Raw genomic sequence first — 5483 nt, 5'->3', positions numbered from 1 at the left:
ACAGGTAGAGCACCTGGTCAGGAGAGTCCTGCACTCAACACAGAACAGAACAAGAGTGTCAGGATCCTGTCACCACAAAAAAAACAGACTGACAAAGTGACAGGATCCTGACAGTGTATGCACGCAAACTGTGGGTGTATTGTTTGTTAATGAAGTGGCACAAAGCACAATTTGCCATTTTCCTGAGAAATAGGTCATTGCGCTAAGATGTTTCAGAACCACATCTGTACAAATTAATTTTGTCCACTCTGATAAAGTGGAAATGTTACATGTAGCTCCCAAAAAAGTAAGTCACAATCCTTACTTAATTGAATTATGGAAAGTTTTTACAAGTAATTTTATGTCTTTCATTCAGATTAAGTCAATTTCATTGAGCTAACATAATTTAGTTGGTTTAGGTCAAATTAATACTATAAATAGCACTATAGTTGTTTTTACTCAACTACAGTAGGTAGTTGAATAAACTCAATTTACTAAGGTGTATTTAATATATTTTCTCCAACATAATTTATGTTATTAACCATTTGTATATGGAAGGTGAATAAGTGTAAGGACAGTGAAACTGTTGCGCTGTAGCAACTGTTTATAGGGCTAACTCAAATCAAGTATCACTTGAAAGTGAAAGTCCATCCTCAACCTAAGCACAAGAGTTTTTGTCCTACTTTGCCTCAAAAATTAATTTAATTAAATTTGCTCATAACTGGACTAACCAGCAGACCAATATAATTGCATAGCATTTTAAATGTTGCTCTGGTTTGTCTGAAATAAAAGACACAAAGCCTGTTTTCAAAATGATTGGTCCAGTCATTTTACCTCGCAGAACTGTGTGACATGTTTCACTTCCAGATATAAAGCATCTTCCCCTGAAAGCTAGCAAACATGAAGTTCATCAAATCTTTTTGTCTGCACACTCTAAACCGCAAGTAATTTATTATATTAAAAGAGCCACAGTGTCTTCATTAAAAGAGCCACAGTGTGTTCAACTTAAACTTCCATTTGTATTTCTATTTTTTACCAATTTATCAGGAGGTGACAATTTTGTTCTCTAAAACACATAGGATGGAAACGCTGCCTTATTTGAGAACTGCTTTTGCGATGCTCATATTTTGTAAATAGATTCAAGTCATAACTTCGATGGAAACATGACTTTTGTAATGTTTGCATAATGAATTGTGACAGGTCTTTTTTTTTTTTTTTTTTTTTTTTTTTTTATCTATTTAACCATAGATAGCTTCCTTTACATTGCAGAGAAGATGGCTCTGTTCAAAAACCTGGCCAGCTGCCTATATAGGCAGCATTTTAAGGGATCATAGATACTGTATGCTCAATCAATAAATGTAGGTTTTGAAACAGAGCCTGTGATGTGATATGTGTTGATTCTCTTAGACAGCCCAAAGAAAACAAGATGTGCAGCATTTCTTTTACACAGAACCAAAGCCCAAAACCTAAAATCACCTAAAACTTAAACACTACTGTTTTGCTGCGATGCAAGGACTCATATTTCTTCAGGAAATGCAAATGCCATTTCTAGTCATCTTTTGTTTCATCCATAAATAAAAGAGTTCATGTTCCTGCAGCTCTTTAGCATATTGAGAGTAAAGCCACACACAAGAGTCCTTTCAAAAGGGCAGACAGACAAAAATATTACCTCACATCCCATGTGGAAGGGTTTCAGGTTTTCCGCATTGTTTACTTTCCCTCTTGTACTCGTATGTTTTCACTATGTATTTGAGTTGAGAGGGGAATTTCCATGGAGTTTTCTCTGCCATGCTCTGAATCTTTTAGTCTTCATTCCACACAAACACCATCAATAAATCTGGGAGTTCACACTCAGCGATGTATGGCTGCAATGCAAGGTGGAGCTGCGCTCATTTCGAGGGCTCTATATTTTATTTGAAGAGGGCTATATATAATTTTTAAAGTTGAAGCTGGCTTGCTATTTAATATTTGGTGAAAATAGATTAGCAAGATCACGAGAAGACCTTTTTGCACACTTTACTCATCAGCAGCTGTTTTTTTTTTTTGTTTTTTTGTTTTTTGTTTGTTTGGTTTTTTTTGCTACTGTAAATGGATTGCTGTAATATATCTGAAACCTTTTGAACTCATTGGATTTGTACTTTGTGTGGAGTGAGCAAATCTTCGCCAGGGTTTCTCCATGGTGCAATTAAAAAATCCACACAATACATCTAGAATCACATTAAAACATCTGTCCACATATATCAATGTCAAAATGTGTTAATACTTAGCTTTCCACTGACTAGCCATCCAGCAAACTTTTCTCAAAGTAAACTGCCTGCGGTGTGACTATAATATGGCCAATCTGTCATGTGGTGGACACAGAAAGTTCAGTTTTTATCATCCATTTCAAACATGGTTGAAAAATGGATTTCCAAACATTGCTGAATGGGGAATATTCTACTGTTTGAAAAAAGCATCTCCAAAATAGACATCAAAGTAATAGTTCGCCTAACAATGAGAATTCAGTCATTATTTACTCACTTTTGCCATGCTGTTTCCAACCTCTATGCTGTTATTTTTCCCTTATTTTGCCAGCATTTGCATCCAGATTCAAAAACGGAATCGGCATTGGTTTCACATGTGTAGTAACCGAACACGAAGCACCATTTCTGAATTTTGCACGCAAAAAAAATTAGCAGGGGAATATAAGCACTGACTAACTTAAATTTCAAGGACTACTTACAATAAATAACAGACTCACAGTCTTGACAATTTTTAGAATTTTTTTAATATGCATTGCAATGCATATAGGCTTTAGGTTATTAAATTTAATTCAGTGAATATGAATTCTGTTCACTTGCACGGAGCTATTTTAGTGTTTTTCTCATATTCTCCCTCGACTGCAACCAGCAAATCTGATTCTATGGTTTTTATCAAATGCAAAACTGCCATGGCAGCTAGGGTGATAAATGGACAATAGAGCACAACAGTCCATTAATTTTCTTAATAGGTGAATTGAAGTTTAACATTAGCTTAGAAACCTTTAAAGACAGACCTACTGTGTGCTCTGAGGTTGTTAACTGATGGTCTATGCTTCAGCTGAAGTCATTAGTCAGTGCAGTGTCAGCGCTTCAGGGGGGTCTCGGGGGGACATGCCCTCTTACTTTGACCACTATACTGTAATGAAATAATATTATTATGTAAAGTAATTATTGTTTCTGTTAAAGTCCAACCGTGGTTTTGGACTTTATACTGACACCTATCTGTGTGGATGCAGTGTCACACAGAAGCAAAAAGTTTCTGATTACCAATGCAATTGTTGAAATAGCCTATTCAAAGACATACATTATGCGTCATGATTAATTTATTAAGTAACTGAAAGTGTCTGATAAAAGGAGGATCAAGAAAAAGTGAGTAGTATTCAGTTGATCATGAGATTTCAACATATGCGGGACCACCCTTCACTGACGTGCACAGAATGGGGGCGGCAGGGGTGCACCCCTTCCATTCACAAATCTAAAGGTGCCCTTTTGGTCGTCCAGAAAAAGGGGAGACATTTTTATAATTAAATTAAAAAATAAAACAAAATTAAAATCTCGTCATAATCTCACAATAACAGTAATAATGTGTTATTATGAGATTTCTTTTTAAATCGTGTGCGTATTAAAGAAAATGAAGTGGAGGTGCCTTTAAGAGCACACGCTACGGCAGATCGGGGACGGAATCCAATTGCAAGTGATCCTTCCTATGCCCTATACTCACTCCAAACTGCAGAGCCCTTGAAGTGGGTACTCTGAAGGAAACATGGCATTACTGTAGGAATATACCCTACGCTAACAGTCTTGTGGAAGGGCCCTTCAAGAAAAGATTCATTTTCTCACTTTCGTTTTGAATGAGCTTTTGAGTGGCATCCCCTCCCGCAGGAGTGCCCTTCAAGGAAGCTAAAACGTTTTGAATTCACCCCAGAACATTGAAGTGCCGTTACCTCAGATGAGGTGTGATAAAAAGTCCAAGTATTTAAATGGTTAAATACTCAAAAAGCAAAGAAATTACTTAAGTATTTATAATTACTGCTCATTAAAAAGCAGTAAGGTCTGTGCACGTCACTGCCACCCTTATGTAGAAAAGACCACTGATACTGTATGTCTTCATCTCATGGGAGTCATTTTAAACGTACATGTCAAAAGTACTGTTCTTGCGGTGTAAAATTAGTGCGACTACAGTTTTTCTCAGTAACACTTTTGTTGATATGATTTCTGGTAATTCTTTCACTATAAAATGTTCCCCTAATGTGTCTAACAGCCTGCCGTGTGTGTTTCCCAAGACACCACAGAACTTCTGATGTTGCAGTTAGAGCTTGAATCTACTCTAGCAGCTTCTTAGGGGCAATTGAAATTGTATGGGAGGAAGAAAATTGATCGAATCTGTCTTGAATTTTCAGCAGGTCACTCGGCTTTCAGGATTTATCAGATGGCTTTAAACCTCTTTGATGCTTCATCTAAACCTGCTCCCTGTAAAGCACATTTCTCACATCTGTTTTCATCCTAAAGATGAAAAAGCAAAGAAGTAAACTTTTTCACTTACAATTCCCGATTACACCAGCGCACTAAATGAAACATCGGAGCAGGACTTCATTTCATCTGCGATTTATCTTCTTCATTCATCCACATCATGGAGCTCCATTTCTCCCTTCATTAAAGTCATCAAACAGATTTGGAGCCTAGTGTTAGTCATGGGTATAGTTTGTTACGCCGTTGTGATCTGGATTTCACTAGAACTAATTCTCTGGGAGACAATAAAAGAGTTCTGTCCCTTGTAACAGCATGATCTTTTTAGGATGAGATCCAGCACCCAAAACCAGTAAGCCGCTCGCACGCTTCTGGAGTGGAACTTTTCCCACTTTTTTATTATTCAGCTATAAGCATGTCAATAGTAACATGCTCAATAAGATTATCTTCAAACTACTCTACCATGACAGTAGTTAATTTGAAAAAGAAAAATGGCCATAAAAAGAAGTCAGTTTACGCCATGACCAGAATGGCACCTCTTATGGCAATGCTGAGAATGCAGTGCGTTCTTGCATTGCATTACAAACTGTGCTGTGACACATTTCGGAACACAGTGATGAGTGAAATCAAGCTTGGATATCTAGAAGCAATTGCATTTACACATTTGCGTAGCAGTCCCATCAGCCATATTTAATGTGCATTCCTGTGTAACAAACCTCAGAACATGCATATTGCATTAAAATGTCTATGTCATTAAACTAGATGTGTTATTCATATGTTAGGTAGTTCACTATAAACTACAAAACAAACTAGATTATCTTCAAACTGTTGCTCCGCCTTGACAGTAGTTGAGCTGAAAGAGAAAACTGACTATAGAAAAAAACAGTTTACACTATTGTTTACTATACTGCCTTAAAAGATGGCAAAACACAGTAACTACTAGAGGTCTGTTACTTGACCCGAGCCCAATGGGATCCAACAAACTGTTGGGTTTCAGGTCAGGTTTACTCAGTTTTT

This window comes from Myxocyprinus asiaticus, chromosome 23 (assembly GCF_019703515.2).
Source record: "Myxocyprinus asiaticus isolate MX2 ecotype Aquarium Trade chromosome 23, UBuf_Myxa_2, whole genome shotgun sequence".
In the NCBI taxonomy this organism is placed as follows: Eukaryota; Metazoa; Chordata; class Actinopteri; order Cypriniformes; family Catostomidae; genus Myxocyprinus; species Myxocyprinus asiaticus.
Note: the sequence above shows the minus strand (reverse complement) of the source record.